Source organism: Rosa rugosa, chromosome 1 (assembly GCF_958449725.1).
Source record: "Rosa rugosa chromosome 1, drRosRugo1.1, whole genome shotgun sequence".
Taxonomy (NCBI): domain Eukaryota; kingdom Viridiplantae; phylum Streptophyta; class Magnoliopsida; order Rosales; family Rosaceae; genus Rosa; species Rosa rugosa.
Window position 1 is genome coordinate 66,539,954 of NC_084820.1, and position 17,632 is coordinate 66,557,585.

The 17,632-nt window shown below is 37.0% G+C and overlaps 4 long non-coding RNA genes across 6 annotated transcripts; 2 read left to right on the plus strand and 2 right to left on the minus strand.

Moving 5' to 3' along the window:
• Positions 1-2,153: 2,153 nt before the first annotated feature.
• On the plus strand, positions 2,154-3,520 carry LOC133745343 (uncharacterized). Its single transcript, XR_009863552.1, has 3 exons — positions 2,154-2,455; positions 2,593-2,840; positions 3,235-3,520. It is a non-coding gene; the product is annotated as an uncharacterized LOC133745343 (long non-coding RNA).
• An 836-nt stretch (positions 3,521-4,356) lies between these two features.
• Positions 4,357-7,039, minus strand: LOC133745349 (uncharacterized). Of its 2 annotated transcripts, XR_009863555.1 has the most exons (5): positions 6,712-7,039; positions 6,347-6,415; positions 5,885-6,027; positions 5,267-5,565; positions 4,357-4,620 (listed from the first exon to the last, which is right to left on the minus strand). It is a non-coding gene; the product is annotated as an uncharacterized LOC133745349 (long non-coding RNA). The 2 variants fall into 2 exon arrangements; XR_009863553.1 differs by lacking the exon at positions 6,347-6,415.
• A 364-nt stretch (positions 7,040-7,403) lies between these two features.
• Positions 7,404-8,436, plus strand: LOC133721152 (uncharacterized). The gene is made up of 3 exons (XR_009852086.1): positions 7,404-7,589; positions 7,689-8,007; positions 8,189-8,436. It is a non-coding gene; the product is annotated as an uncharacterized LOC133721152 (long non-coding RNA).
• Positions 8,437-11,175: 2,739 nt separating this feature from the next.
• On the minus strand, positions 11,176-14,055 carry LOC133745359 (uncharacterized). 2 transcript variants are annotated; one of them, XR_009863558.1, is made up of 6 exons: positions 13,752-14,055; positions 13,007-13,079; positions 12,775-12,820; positions 12,590-12,678; positions 12,285-12,369; positions 11,176-11,354 (listed from the first exon to the last, which is right to left on the minus strand). It is a non-coding gene; the product is annotated as an uncharacterized LOC133745359 (long non-coding RNA). The 2 variants fall into 2 exon arrangements; XR_009863557.1 differs by having other exon boundaries at positions 13,748-14,055.
• Positions 14,056-17,632: the final 3,577 nt, after the last annotated feature.

Consider the following 17,632-nt stretch of genomic DNA (forward strand, 5'->3'; position numbering starts at 1 on the left):
ACCACAATTCCACATTTCCCAATTTTTCTTTTCGGCCGAGAACCACCAAAGCCAAGACCCATTCTAATTTTCATATTTTTCTTTCTTTTCTCTAACTCCTCACATTAAATCTATCAATTTTACAAAGAATTTCAAAAATCATCAAGGAGCATCAAAATTTGAGATTGGGTAAAGTGGGAAGCCGTAAATTAAAACTTGTCATAATTGCTCTATAGCAATTTGTAATTTGTTCTTGTTATTTCTCACTTCACCTCACATTTTACCTCTTCAATTAATGTATATCGTTGTTTATTTGTTTATGGGTTATGAGTAGTCTATTTAAGAAACTAGGGTTTGAGCAATAGAATAGATTTGATGTAATAAATATGTTTTAATTCAATGATTTTTAATTTCATGTATGGTATATGTTCGATCTAATCTATAATATTTGGCTTAAATGCATGATTAGGAACTTGATTAACTCGTGTATAGATGAGCATGTTTGGAACAAATAATTAAGGGACCTAATTACTTCTCTAATTTATGACTAGGACATTAGTTTAGAACATGATTAGTTCCATTTCGCCAAACACAAACCTATCCATTGTTGATCTACTTCGATTAGTTTGTTTTTCCAGTTCAATTCCTAACAATGGAATTGAATTCAATCCCCAATTTATTACAAATCCTGATTTCATAATAAGAATCTTGCCATGTTGGCTGTTGCATCAAGCAAAGCAACACCAGTGAATCTGCTTACTCGGTGAAAATAACGAGAACCCATACTAACCGAAAGAAAGATAGTCATGTCCTTCATTGATTCCGAAATGGTTACACAGCTGGCTATTTCAATGAGATGAATTCCTTGATATATATCATTCTTTTGACACAAAGACATTCCTAACAAACTTACCTTAGTGAGATAAGCAATTAAACGAAGATATCAAGATATTGACATAGGCCTGTGTGTATCGTCTTTGGTTTTTTTTTTTTTTATAATTTATTTATTGTGGAAATAGGATGAATTAAGCTGCTCCAAAGCTAGCCCAAATAGCTGAAATTAGTACCAACTAATAAGTCTGATGGACAGCTCTAAACAGAGCAAAAGAAACTTAATTTCCAATTAGGCTAAAAAAGAACCAGTAACAAAGACCCAAAGAACAAGCCCAATCCAATACAGAAAACCTAGCTACTGCATGCCACCTCGCACCGCCGACCATGCAGAACTGTTGATATGTCGCCGGAAGTAGAAGACCAAGTAGTTCCATACTGTATAACCGATGCCAATCAAATCCCAAAACACAAACCATATGAAATCCAACAACCCAGGGGATAAGATCCCTCAAAGCAACATCATACTCACCACCATCGAGACTCAAACCAAGAAAGTGTCGTGGTTGCCAAAGAACGATCGGGAACCAGAGTTGCGAACCAGAACCATGGGGAATGGGGGTGATGAATCCATGCATGAGCACCCATACTCACTTAGGTAAGTACCTTGCACTTTATCATCGCAGCCACAATAGCTTTCATAGGGGTTGGGAGTGAAAAGAGAAGAACGGTTTTGAGGTTGGGTAAACATTGATCCGGAAAGATGTGAGATTGATTGACAGAGAGAGAGAGAAAAGAAAAGATAGAGGATCAGATTTGTTGGTTTTCTTTATGTCGTTGGTTTTGAAAGGTAAGAGCTTCTTAGCTTACAGAGTTCTGGAATGCGCAGGCTGCAACTTACAGCCACTGATAGAGGTCGACGTGGCGCAAGGAGAGCGACATAATGGGTCAAAGTAGGGGCTGAATGTAATTTAACAGTAGACGGTGTTAGAGCAACTCCAACAGCTTCCCCATATCTTGATTTTTCTCCATTTTAGGAAAAAATTTGGCTGTGTTGCTCCAACAGATTTCCTATAATTATCCCTAAAATAGAGATAGTGATAAGAGAGAAAACAAAATTCCCTATATTTACAGCAATCTGTAAAATTTTGGGGAAGGATTTAGGGAAGAATTATGGAATCTGTAAAATAGAGAATCTGTTGGAGTTTGAGCAAAATTTTTTTAGAGACTTTAATTTTTGCTTCCCTATAATAGAAAAATTATAGAGAAACTGTTGGAGATGCTCTTATGGATCGGAACATCGGGGCATAACTGACTATTGCAATGACCGTTAGATTAAAAAGCCCTCCTCAGCCACCACAATCTAATTTGTTGATCTCCTTCTTCCCCGTTGTCGACGTTCTTGTTGGGCTATCCACAAACCACAGACCATTTTCTCCAGACAGCTACAGCATCATTCGTCCTTCTCCTCGTTGGCCTATCAGCAACCACAAAGCAATTTCTGCAACTGCATGAAAACTAATTAAGGGGATTAGGATTTAGATCTGTTTGGCATCGATTTTGCAGTAGTAATCACCGGATGTAGTATTCCATCGAAGGAAAAATCAGTCGAGATCCACCGCATCGACGCCTCCAATATATCCGTGTAAGTTAAAAATTCCTCTTAACCGTTTGAATACAAGTATTCGATCTGGGCGTAATTTAATTTCGCATTTATGTGGTTGATTCAAATTTGTCTTCTGTATTTAACATTCTGCGTGGTTCGTCCAAACTTAAATACAGGTTAATCGGCGCCATAAACGGCAGCAACAAGCAAAAGGCACGAATACGATGCAAGAGACATGGAAAAGAGTTCGTGATGTGACTCCAAGCAAAAGTGGAAGTTCATGCAGTTCAGACGAGTAATTTATGTCGGAGGACATTGTTTTGATCTAGCTATATGGGTGTTCTGGTACTTTAATTTCTCAAAAATGGATAGAACTTTTCTCTGGGCCACTTGACCGAGTTATTTTAGGAAGAACTCATATAAGGTAAACTAGTAATACAATTTGCTAACAGATATCCTGCTCTTTGAAAGGAAATTTGAGTGTGTTAATGCTCCTTAATATTAGAATGGTGTGTCATTGGATACTTTCGGAGACATGGCATTGCAATTTCAATTTTTGTACAATAAGGTTTTGGTATATGAGTCGTCCTTTAGATGACCTCCATTACTCAGAAATGGATCTTTCCGAACTTACGTACAGTTTCAAGATTTTTCGATTCAGATAAAAGGAAGATAAACACCTGAGATTTTGTATTTAAACTGGAGAAATTGAGGGAGAAAGTTCCCTTGTTGTTTGATTCTATAATGGCACAGTGATTCTTACATTTATGTAACTTCCAATCTGACTACTTTGTGATGGGATTTGGTTGATTTTGCAGGTTTGCTGTCAAATTTTGCTGTGGATGTAACTAATGAGGACCTCAGCATGTCGAGTTAAGATGGAGTACATCATTAACCAATGAAGCAGAATATATTAGCATCATCTGAAGTGGGCTAAACTTTTAGCTACTTGTTAATGATGTGAACAAATGTGGAATGTTAAAAACGAACATTTTATAGGATCATGAGCAGGGTGTTAATTCAGAAGAAGCCCCAGAAGAAATGTAAAATGGCCTTTTGTTGGCCTCTTGACTGCTTGAAAGGAGAATTTGTTATTTTCATTTAGTTTCTGAAGTGTTGTTGGTTTTTTCTCTCTCCAATAACGATAAGAAAATTACAAAACAAAACCACGAGAACAATCCTTTCCCAACTGATCCGGAATGCTGGTTGAAGTGTTGTTGATAAAGTGAGGAATCCATGCATATAAAGCTTGGGTATAAAAAGCAAAGAAGTTGACAAAACTCCTTGGAAAACTTGCTAGTTGCATTCTAATTTAGAGATTTTGACTTGCATCTTTCTTCAGTCTTTTGGTACATTGGTTGAATACAATCTTCCCCCCAAGACAATGCAGATGCAAGGGAAAATTATAGAAGTTCACCAAGAAAAGAACATGAAACCTCACACTCAGAGAAGAAAAAAAAAAGAAGCTAATGCATAATGATATAAATTCACCACAGAACATTTGTAAATGCATAACAAGATCAAGGTCTGGACTCTGGATGACCTGCAGCAAATTACATTTTGTTGTAGCTACAGATAATTTAGTTCAACTTAAATTCATTCTTCAGACATGCAGGGAGCTCCAAATCAGGAAAGAGGCTTAAGCTACTTTTGCTTCTGCATGGACATGTCAATTACATACAGCTTACCATATGGCTATTACTATGTACCCATAACACAACCATGGACAACAAATTCGTATAAGTATGAGAACAACTGGGCTTTTTATACCATTTCAATCACACTTGGCTCATGCTCATCAAAATTTCATTCAAACGATGTTACAACCGTGGTGGTCATTAACACTTCATATATTCAAATAGCACTTCATCAAACCATCACAACCATAATATTGAATAAACACATAATCTAAACCGCATCAATTTGGAATCTGCTAGACATAAATCAACAGTATACTTGAATATATGCATATACATACAATAACTTCATTTGGAAAATATAGCATAACAGTTGAAGGTTCAACAAGCCTTGTCTAGTAGGTACATATTCCCCTATCCAATCAAAACTACCTGAGAATTTTTCTGGTAGGCACATCTGTACCACCTCCCATCCAACCAAAACTGCCCAAATATTATACCGTAGCCCTCAGAACTGGGAAAGGAAACAAAACCCTGACACTAAATTGGAAAGCCTCTTGGATGCTCCTGCATCAGAATAAGAATGACAGAAGTATTAACTAGCATTGTTATAAAACAGCCAAAAAAAAAAAAAGCCTAAACATTTCCCATTAATCTGCATTACAGATCAAATAAGTTATCATACTGTCCTGTACAAATTAATAGGATGACTAGTTTATACATGCTTTCATTGTATTTATCTTTGGTGTCAATCTGATTTGGTCACCCAGTCGTCTTTGTTGGGTTTTGGATAGTGAATGAGACAATCTTGTACAACAACAAATTGGGAGTTGATGACAAGAAAAATAATTTTTTGCTTTCGTTCCTGTTATTTTCCAGGATTAACTTTCGTTGCATTACTAGCATCTTACTTAACACATCTACTAACAACAACAACGATCAATTTCAAATTTGGTTTTTGGCTACTTGCAAGTGAACAGTAGTGCGACTTCTTGAACTTAATAAATTGAAGGAAAAAATTTCATGCATACTCCATTCATAGAAACCCAATTAACCTAGTTGATTACCATATACCAGTTCAACCCGATGTCTTTCAAGTTTCAATTAAAGACCAGCCTCAATAACCGTTCTCTACTAGAAAAAATTGTCATAGCAATATCAGATATCTTACATCCAGATATAAAAAATATTTGAAATTATAACAAGGACTTACCGGCCAAGATGATGGGAGATAGGATGAGATAAATCTTCAGATTCGCTAACTGAAGATCTTCCAGCATGTCCTCAACGCCTTCATCATCTTCGCATACACCATCGATATTGGTATGGTTTCTGCGAAGGCTAAGCCTTCGTCAACTCCTCATATTGATTTCGGCGACTGCAACCTTCACGCTTGAATCTTGATTTGGGCTCTGCAAAGGCTAGATGAAACATGGGGCTCTGTTGGTTTTTTGGGTTTTGTGATAAGTGGTGGCTTATCCAATACGAGTCGCTTAAGCATGAAACTCCTTGCTGTACCAAAATCAGAAATTTTGGTTCATATTTTCATTTAGCAGTATGTTACTAGATTTGAGATCTCTATGAATGACTTTCAAATTTTCAATTATATTGGAATGCTTCTCCCAATCTAGTAGATTGCATCTGGTTGAATCTGGCCAGTATATACCGAGTTTGTGCAAAAAGAAAAGGCTATGTTTCACAACTACAAATCAGATGAAACAAGTGACAGTCTAATAGTAACATCCTCTCTTCACTATGAATGCAAAATCTGACTGCATATGACTTCATATTTATTTTACATAAACAATGTGCTATGACATAAACTACTTACTCGTCTGAACTGCATGAACTTCCACTTTTGCTTGGGGTCGCATCATGAACTCTTTTATACATGTCTGTTGTCCATCTCTCTGTTTTCCATGCCTCTTCCATCCATCCGTTTACTTGTTGCTACCATTTACCGCACCAATTCACCTGTTTTATGTTCGGATCAGATCACACATAAGGTTAAATACAGATGATGAACAAATTAGTACTACCAAACTGCTAAAAATACCATAGTAACCCCGACACCTTTTGCCCATCTCGCAATAACACAAGAAGCTTTTCTGAGAAGTAAATGGAAATCCTAATAATCCAAGTACTTAATCAATAATTTCAATCAGTGCTCACACACTAGCAATCACATAATGAATTGCAGGAATCTTAGAGCAATAAAGGACCACAAACAAATCATAGTCCACTGAAATTCAACAAAACTAACAATCTTCAATACTAAAAGGAGGGCATGTACCTCAACCATCTGCTTCCACTCCATTACACTTTGCCAGCACTTGTAATTGCCTAGTAGCGTCCTAAACCTCTGTTGCACAACTCTTTTTAAACTCAAATCATCTTCTTTAAAGGAATATCTACAAGACTCTCAACTAATTCTTTTTCAAATCTATCAAACTGAAATTGGACTACAGAGGATGCCGTGCCTATACCAAATGGAAACTTCCCATTACAAGTTTTAATAATACTATGATTCCACACTACCAAGACCCCAATTCAACACAAGCCCAAAGACTCAATCTTTCATTTTGCTCACTTTTCCAATCATCACCAATTTTTCATAAAACACAAAAAAAGATAGAGAAAGATAGTGAAGCATTTTACCCAGAAACCAAGGCCACCTCACAGGAGGGTCAGGAGCTTCTTCGGTCAAGTACCTAAACCGCTCCGGCATAGTACTCTCCCTTCTACTTTCCTCCTCAGCTTCATCAACGCCATCCTCTTTTGCACTCACACGACCCTTAACTTCCTTTCAAACAAAAACCCAATTGCTTTCCCGGAAAACCGACGAAAATTATGGGCTTTGTTTGTGTTCAAAGATTGGATTTTGGTTAAACAGCGAAAGGGAATGGTTTGGCTATGAAGTTGAGTGGTGAGAGGAGAGAAAGAACAGAAGTGATTTTGGGTCTGAGAAAAGAGGGGTTTTGGAGAGGAAAATGGTGGCTGATGCGCCAACGAGGAGGCTGTAAAACATGTTTTACTCTTAACGGCACCGTCAACTGCGAAATTATCTTGAGCCCCTACTTTGACCCATTAAGTGGGCTCTCCTCGCGCCACGTCAACCCCGTCAGTGGCTGTAAGTTGCAGCCTTTGCATTCCAGCCTCCTCCGTTTAATAGCAAAAAAAAAAAAAAAACTGTAAAATATGAAAAAAATTAAGGGAAATGATGGAAAATGTCACTTTAGAGAGTGAAATGATAATAAAGTCACCTAGTTTCCCACTTGATAAAAAGGTCCGTTGTGAATTGTTATTAATATTAATTTAGTCCTTATGAATAATGAAGTCATGTTAAAAAAGGTCAGTTTTTAATTTTTTTTATTCCAATTCTGCCCTTCAAAGCCAATTCTCTCTCTATCTTCTTCTCCTCCTCCTCCACGCAGACACAGACCTCGAGAGAGAGAGAGTGTGAATGGCGAAGAACAACGCGTCACTCCTAGCTCTAAAATGTGTTCGTCCTCGACGCCTCGTTACGCCTTGTTCAGGTTTTGTTATGAAATTCACTTTAAGCTTTTTCTTGATTGAAATTTTTTTTGCTCGATCTTATCAAATTAAGTGTTTGATCGGGCTATGGTTTACGACAGCGCGGCGGCGGCCGAGTAGGAGGAGAAAGGGGGAGGCTAGGTTAGGATTTGAGTTTGGGGAGTTATCTGCTCCAAATCGGTGACAATGGGGCCCAGGCTCGGCTCCGGCGACGTGTCCGGCTTCAAGTTCCTTCTCAGAGGCTCGACCCGTCGAGCACGTTCGAGTCCTGGCCAATGTTATCGATAGCCGCCATGTGAATTCTTGGTGAAACTTGTTGTTCTTTGTCGGTTCAATCTCATTTTGATGCCATTTGATAAAATGCAGAAAAGTGAACAGTAAAGCTCAATTGAGTTTCTGGCTGAGCAGATTCTTAATGAGGTGAAGACTCTTTTAATGTGTTCTAAATGTTAATTTGAATTTCTTCTGCTTGCACGTATTGTAAATTTGTAATTGAATGGACTACATGTGATAATATTATGATTCAAATAATTAGTTCTCTCGAGTCTGGACTACAGGTGATATTCATTTTTTACTTTTTGTTGTTTTGTGTTCGTTTTAGGAGTTGCCGGGTGGATCTTCTTGGACATTGGATGTGTTCACTGAAGCATTTGTTGGAAAGTTGAAGTCATATCCTTTGAGTTAGCTTGTGGATCTTCTTTTTGATTCCTAGCTTCACCATAGTGATCTCTGCCTGAGGCCTTACTAGAGTGATCCCTTGGTTTTCATGGCGGTTGTGATTGTTATGCAGTCATCTGCCGCTGTGCTGGATAGGCAATGCTTGCAAATGATAAAGCAACTTGCTAGAATTCATTGCTGATACGTACCGACTTATATTAGGTATGATGATGCTTGGAAGGTATATGAGACGATGGAAGCAAATAATACCCTTCCTGATCATGTGATGTGTTCGATAATGATTACTATCATGAGGAAATTTGGTCGCAGTGCAAAAGATGCATGGGACTTCTTTGAAAAAATAAACAGGAAAGGTGTCAAATGGAGTCAGGAAGTTTTGGGTGCTCTTATAAAATCATTTTGTGATGAGGAGCTGAAGAGTGAAGCCCTTATCATTCAAATTGAAATGGAGAAGAAAGGGATCTCATCGAGATAGACTTGGTGGCCGGATTCATATGGGAGCATCATGGTAAATATATCTCTTGATTACTTTTATTATACTTTTATTCATCAATGCTGTAAATCTGCTCTTCCTCTTCATTTTTTGCTTGCTTACACTCGTAGCTTCGATAACAAAGCATTATATTAGCAGCAGTCCAACTAGAAGGGACCACTTTTATGTAGTTGTTTGGATATGTTGATCAGTTAGTTACACTTATTGATTAGTTATTCACTGCTCATTTGATTTTTTTAGGTAGCCATTGAATCTAGAATCCTTTTTTCCCCTTTAATTCCTTTGTATTTGGTTAGGGGTCAGTTTATGCACCAACTTGATTGAAAACTTGAAATGTTACATAAAATATTTGAGGGATGAATATTGATTTCAAATGGAGATTTACAGCTAATCATGCAATTTATTAGAATATCTGTTGATGGTGAAATTTGTGGCTTAATTATGTCCGATTCCAATGTTGTGGAACATTTATGTGAAAGACACTATTCCATATCATTAACAGTAACTTTTAGAGACTGATGAAAGAATGAAAAGGTTTCAAAGAAGACATTTACTGGGTTAATGGCTTTCCAACAAATTGAGATGCCCATTTTGCACTGAGCTTTTTGGATTAGTTTTCTGCAGGAGTACCTTGCCCGATATTTTGAGCTAGCTACAGTCTTGTTAGTTTTACTTTTTTCTTTCTTATCCAACTTTCGTACACCTTTGGTTTCAGGGGCATCAAGTCACTGATTGCTTTAAAATCCGATTGGTAATTGAATATGCTTAGTATGCTTTATATTGATCTGCTTGTTTACATGTTTTCTTCTAGGTGAAACGTAAGAATGCACTGGATTTTTGTCAAGAAGTGTGGCATCCCCTCAGCTTTCATGGTTTGAAGCACATATATGTCATCAGAATGGATACTAGTTGGTTTAAAACAATGTATCATAGAGTCAAAGTGTCAAACCTATGTTTCTGATGATGTGGACATGTCATAATTTATAGGATGTGAGCTGAGTAGTTGTTTAGAATCATGTGTAATGTGGCTGGAGCTTGAAGATAATAAACTCTCTCTTCAACATATTTCATTTCTTTTTGTCTGGAAATTTCTAATGTATTCATCAGGTTATTTTTCTTTTTTCTTTTTCATAATGATACTTGTTAAATGATAGTTGGACTTCTAATTCTTTACTCCTCCACCTCTATTCTCATTTCTTTACACTTGTATATGCACTCCATGATGTATTTGCCTCTTTTGTCGTAGTAGGTTGGGCTTGGATGCTTGCCTTGGTTAGTGACTTTGTTAGTGATTTGGAAAAGTGACATATGATTGACAGTGACTTGGCAAGTGGCATGTGATTGACAGTTAAAATGATCAGTGACATAGTCACGACTGTGACATGACCAGTAACCGCACTAACTAGTAACTAACTAAGTAACTGACCATGTCACTGACCAAATAACTGTCAGTAACCAAGTCACAAGTTAATAGTCAAGTCACTGTTAATCACATGTCATTAACTAAGTAACAGACCATGTCACTAACCAAGTCACAAGTTAATAGCCAAGTCACTGTTAATCACATGTCACTAACTAAGTAACTGACCATGTCACTAACCAAGTAACTGTCAGTAGCCAAGTCACAAGTTAATAGCCAAGTCACTGTTAATCACATGTCACTGACCATGTCACACTACTACAGAAAATGGATTTAAGGACGTTCGAAAAATGTCCTAAAAAACTTTAGATGACACGTTAAAAAAACGTCATCTATCAAGGAGTCATAGTAAGTCATCTTTTAGGACGTTGAAAAAACGTCCTTAAATGTGTACAAGGACACTGAAAAAGCGTCCTTGTTTCTATTAATAAACGTCATCTAATGTCTACAAGGACACTAGAAAAACGTCCTTATAACTGAAAAGAGTGTCATCTAATATCTATAAGGACACTAGAAAAACGTCATAGTATCTCATAAAAACATCCTTAAACATATATGAAGACGAAGAAAAAACGTCCTTGTATCTTTTCCATGACACAAAAAAAATATTCAAATCTGCAAATTTACACATGATTACTAACCAAAATTATATATCAACATCCAAAGTACAATATCAATGAGCATAGATTTATTTTCCCAAGTTCACTAAACTAAAATTTACAATCTAATCTAACTACAACTTCGCTCAATCCACATCACATTCATCATGAGCATCATGAGTCTGTCTTGAACTGCAATATCAAATAAAAGTATATTAAAGAATGATAACCAGTGTGAACATAAGCCTTCTCAATCAAAACTGATATTCTTACTCTCAAATAGAACTGAAGTACATGTATTCCAAAGATTTAAATCAGCATATTAATGGAAACTAGCATATGTGAGCCAAACTACAGGAAAGCTAGAATATTAAATAATAAGGTCTACGTGAGAGATGCAAGCCAACAATGTCATAAGTATGTCTATTATCGCTAACAACTAAGTCCCAGGCAATAGACTCATGAATTCTATGAGTTCAGATATGAAATTTTCGTAATTTTCGGTTCATAGGTTCTTACCTTACTTTCTCTAAAAATCTTGGACCACATTAGAGCTAGTTGGATCTCCAAGTATCACCTGAAATATCCATAACGTATTTTCAGTTCACAATTCTTAAAAAATTCAGGGTACTAAATTGATAGCTCCACAATCACATTGGTCAACTAACTAAGCTTTATGAAATCAGAAACAAAAAAGAGAGTTGGTTAGTTAACTAATGATGACACAATTGATCAAACTAAGAAATAAGTGTAGATTTATATGAATCTGTTCATAAAAGTGTGACTAAGAGCATAAACCACCCCCTGAAGCAGCATCTCCTATATGGCTGATCTATGTTCCTTAAAGTAGCATTTACAAGTTTAGCACATTCAAATCTTCTTAACAGGATATATTCCACCACAGAAGCCAACTTAGTATACACTATAGATTTCTGCATAACCCACCAAGTATTCACTTGACCAAATGGAGAAAAACCATGCTCACAGTCCCTCAGACCCATAGACAAAGATGAATTATAATGGTAACACCGAGAGCAGAGAAACTGGGGTTTAAGGATGGTAAACCAAACCAAAAAAGAATCAAAACCCATAACACCGAGAACAGAATTGTTGATATCCTATAAGCAATCCAAAATTGAGAGGATGAAAAAAGTTGCAGACACAACAAAATCGAATGTGTGACAGTAGGTGGGAAGAAATAGCAAGGAAAAGCATAGTACAGTAAATAATAACAACAAAGAATGCAGCTACAATATATATGCATAGGCATACATGGGTCATGCAAACCATTTTAAGCTTCCTAACATAACAAAGCTTCTCAGTTTCAATGTCTTGGAATACACCACAAAAATGTGAAAGAAAAAAAAAAAGGGAATTTAAGCATTATCTTACTCTCCGGGAACATAAGTATTAGGAAACCATTAATTAGCAGGTTTCAAATCCATGTTACATAATATATAAACCCTTAAAGAAAAGTTCAAAGGTTCAGGTACGAGAGAGCACTAACCAATAAAATAGTTGCTACTTGATGTCCAAAGTTCTTCTTCTCTACTCCCAAAGTTGCATTGTACGCCAAACTTTCATTCCCAGTACTACAACATATAATATTGCAGCAAGTAAGCATCTGAGTATATGAATACTTGATCATTCACTTAAACTCATAGACATAGGAGTATTTGCAATGAATTACATTATAAAGTCATGAACACTACACAAATCAGCAAATTAAGTTTCAAGTTTTTAACTTGTAAAGCTATAATTCAACTTACTAGAGAAACGTAAGTTCAGCAAAGAGGAAAAAGAGGGACTTACATAAGTTGCTCAATCTAAACCCAAATCATCCCGACTTATCCACCGACCGCCCATACGTCTGTTTTTTCGTACCTCACAGGTGATTCACCCTAAAATTATCCCATTAACTCAAGTTTCTAACCAAAATTGAAAAAGTTATCAAAGAACTAAATAGAAAATAGACGAATTAGTGAAGAAACAAGTACCTGAAAACAGATAGCACTATCAACATAATAGCTCTTTTGGTTAAACCTGCTATGAATCAGAGAAAGTAAAACAATATAGTCAAACTTAAAAATATATATACACACACGCACACACACCAAGAGTTTCAACTACTAGAGCGAGAAAAAACAATCTAACAATTCAAAAAACAATTAATGAATCATTTGTAGCAAACTAGGAAATTCCTTTGACATGTTTAAGAAAGCACTCGACCTCAGTGGCAGTCCAAATAAGCACTTATAGCGGACTGTTTTGCATCCAAAAGCTTCACCTTATCCCTTTGTCCCTGTCCAAGTGAATCACCAAAGCCAAAAGCTAATACACAGTTTGCATATTCATTGGAAGTATTTAATCTACAATGCTAAAACACTTGTGTTAAAAACAAGAGCCCCTTGCAAGAATACCAAGTAGGGTCACAGCAGCCAAGATGACCAAGCCAATAACACCAACAATAAGCATTCTTACACAGTTGGTATAAAATTCAAATTGTTCAACAACTCACTTAATTATGCCCATGAATTGAATATAGGTGTTATGACTTTAGACATGTATTGTGTAAAGTTTGATAAATGAAACATAAAATCATAGGACAATCAAACAAAGAACTCAGATGACTAACATTCATTCTTAATTCACTTCTATTTCACGGACCCAAAGAGTATCGATCTGTTGGCAATGAAAAAAAATTTCCCCACTCCTTTTTGGCCCCTGAGCAGAACTGTAGATGGAAAAGAATAAAATAAATAAATAAAATAAAATAGAGAAATCAAAGAACCTGAGGAAAGCTCTTAAATCAAACTCAGAATTCCAAATCTCAGCTCCCAAATTTTTATCAAACCTCAAATCAAGACATGACTATAAAGAACAGATCTAGAACACGGATTACAAAACCTATATCAGAGAGATACTATAGATCTGCGAGGTAGATTTGTGCAAAAGATGAGAGAATGTGACCTACGCCTGCCGAATCGAGTATGAGATCTTGCCCTTCACTAGGTTGCAGTTGATCACATGGCAGAGGTCCGCTTAGCGGTGGTGCGTGGTGATGAAGCGGAAGACTATGTGCTCGGGACACTTTGGTGAATGATAGAGCAGACGCCATCGATGAAGCCACGGTGAGTCCAAGGTCGATTTGGAGTGCTTGTGGATGATGGGTCTGTAGCGATGTGAATGATGGAGGGGTTGTGGCGATGAGAGGGAGATGAGAGAAGGTTCGATTTGGAGGAGCTCAGTCTTTTTTTTTTTTTTTTGCTCTGAAGAGAGAGAGAGCTCAGAGAACGTGAAAAGCAATTGCAGATTTTTTTTTGTTGGAGAAAGAAGCAGCTAAAAACAGAAAAAACCTCCCGTGTTAAAAAATCCTACGTCGCTAATGAGTTACAAGGACAGCCAAAGAAAAAAACGTCTTTGAATCTTTGGGCCAGGTGTCTACGAAGCCCAATTTTGTAGTAGTGTCAATAACCAAGTAACTGTCAGTAGCCAAGTCACAAGTTAATAGCCAAGTCACTATTAATCACATGTCACTAACTAAGTAACTGACCATGTCACTAACCAAGTAACTGTCAGCAGCCAAGTCACAAGTTAATAGCCAAGTCACTGTTAATCACATGTCACTAACTAAGTAATTGACCATGTCATTGACCATGTCACTTGTCCAGGGATTGACAGTGACTTGATAAGACTGACTCAGTGACATGTCTATAACAGTGACATGCAATGTGACCTAGTCAGTAACATAGTTGATAATAAATAAATTGTGATAAATACTTTGTAACAGTAGCACATGTTGATGACATACCCTTCCAACTTATTGGGGTAATTATCCAAATGAAAAAAAACATTACAAGTTATATCAGAACCACCAAGCCATCTTAACTAATTATATCAATCTTCTCCTCATGCTTGGGAGCAAGACCAGCCTTAAGCTTTTGAATGGTCTCTGATCGTACCGTCTGATTCCGTTCAAATTGATCTGCAAAAGCCGACCCAACAGGAGGTCGAACTCGGACCCGAGTAAAAACTAACACGTTATTTGGTAAGGACCAAGACCTGACCTGGATCCATCATCATTAAATAGCTTGAATCCTCTTCCCTTGTATCCAAATACACCATATCTCTAAACATTGAAAAAGCTAACCAGCTTAGTCCCATTTTAGCACACCCTATGATCAAACCAGACCAGGCTACAGTGTCTTTCATTGGAAACTGTAAAACATCCCCAACTCGTCCTTAATGTTTCCCACTCTTGCATACAGGTCTGTAAGAATGCTTCCAACAACATAATCTAACACATCCTGTGGTGACAACCAAACCATACACTTGACGCCCAAGTCTCAAGTTAAGCAAGTTGATGCAGGCTTTGAAAGCACCACTGTAAGAATCCATCTGTGCGCCTGGCTCACCAAACAATAATTAGTCACCTAAATTGCATAATTGGATCACCAAACTCATATACAATTACATATATGCTCTGTTACTTACAACTACCAGGCAAGTATGTAGGTACATAGAAACCAATTTACCCTATCAATCTCAAAACAGATCACAATCTTATCAAAACTTCATTCATCTAGTATTTTCCGTATTGTAAGAAAACAATTAGAATAACACTGAGCAAGAAAAGTATCAATTCCTGTAGTGTTGCCACAACATCACAAATTTCCATTAAGGAAAAAATAATTCAAAATTTGGTTCTTCTTGGAGTGATTGAATTCCATTAATGAGTAAAGAATCCTCACTCACATACGTGAAAATTGAGACAAACATTAACTAACTAATTGATCTCACTTGACAATTTTAAGAAGCAAGCACTTTTTGTCAGATGAAAAGTTGAAACTAGAAGGATGAAAGAGCTCTTTCTCACAATCATAAGCGTATACATTGCAGTTGCATCATCAACACACTTAGTGCTAGTAATAAATGATGACCTTGGATACATGAAGCCAATATTATCTGAACCTTCAAGGTAGTCATGCAGCATCTTCGGATGATACTCATAAATATGAATGCTTTAAACCATGAGTAGATGGTAAGGAAGAAATTACCAACAAACATCATCTGCATGAGGCATTTTTTGTGAGAGAGGAGTTGGTTTCTTTTTCTTCATATCACTCAAACATCTTCTGGGCTTTTCATTCAGATAAACAAAACCAACCTTAAATCAAATACCACCTAATCCGATTTAAACTCTTACCTAACTAACTTGATAGCTAATTAACATGAAATAAGCTTCGATTCTCAATCCCCATGGAAACATCCAAGCTTACACACGTATTCTAATTCTTCAGCAAACCAGCAAATACAAGCTACGAAACTACAATTTTCTTTACACAAATTTAAATAGAGACGCTAAGATCTACAAAAATTTAGCTCAATGTACACCATCATTTGGTTGCCATGAAAAGTAGTTAAAATAGAATGAAAATTTCACTAGTTAGAACATTTCAAGCTTCATTTCTTTGCAGTTCTCGTCAACCAAATGCAGCCTTTAGGTAAAGAGGGAATTAGGGAGGAAGGGAAGTACCTTGAAGGAGAGAGTGTCGCGAATCACTAAGCGGTAATCGACAGCGACGGCAATGTAGTTTTTAGAGTCATTGATCCAAGGCCGGAGCTGTAGCTATCGGAACCGTCGCCGATGCCTAGTCCTAACTAGTATTGAAGCAACGACAACTACGCCGACAAGTAGTACGAGCACGACATCATTAAGCGTTGCAGGTGCGGCGAGAATTTGGCTTTTCTGACAGCGTAGCTGTGGCCGTTCAGCACCAGATCGGAGCTCCGATGGACCTGGCGTCCCAAACCTTCATCGATTTGTCGACGGAGGTGGTGGCGATGACGCAGTCGTCGTGTTCAGGATCTCAAACTCATGCGCCGGGATGATCATCGTGGATCTAGGCTCACGCACGTCCCAGACGAGTGCGGTGCAGTTGCCGGAGGCGGAGGCGAAGACGGCGGAGTAGACGCAGTAGGTGTGCTCCTGCGGACGGAGGAGGGGCAGAGAGAGAGAGATCGAGATTGGTAAGGGTTGAGACTGGTTGAGACGGGATTGGATAACGTGAGAGAGAGAGAGCTGCCAGTGGCATCTTTGGTAATTACGCTTAATTTTAGTGGCAGGTTGTTAAAATGTGACCTTAATTATCATAGGAACATTTGTGGTACCTGAATTATAATAAGGCACTTTAAAATGACCTCTTTTATCATTGTCCCAAAAAATTAACCTAACTTGACAAAATATTTAATTTGTTATCTTGAATTGGTACATCAAGACTTTAGCAAAATGCCAAAAGACTTAAATATTAGTCAAGATGGGGGTCATCATGGGATGGGTTGGGCTAGGCCGGCCCTACCATAAATTTTAGGGCTTAGGGTCGGGCCAGGCAAAGCCTAGTTAAAGTCAACAAAATTTTGGGTCGGACCGGAGCTTAAATATGCTAATCCTTAACCGCCCGAAAGGCCCGAGCCACTAGGGCCGAAAGGGTCGATCTTCCGAATAGGGCCGAAATTGGCCTAAAAGGGCCTTAATTTATTTAACAAAAAGAAATATATTATTTTATTTTTTATTTCAAAATGTGGCTCAATGGTTATATAGGTAATACAAGACTCATTGTTTTTTATTGATCATATTTAATATATATATATATATATATATATATATATATATATATATATATATATATATATATTGGAATTAACTTATAAGTTATAACATTTATAAATATTAGTTAAGATGGTTATATTCAATTAACTATCTCTCTAAATCTCTCAAAATTAATTGTTGTTTAACAAAGGAAACAAAAATTAAAGAAAATAAAGCTTAGGAAATCAATTACAAAAAAGAGATAA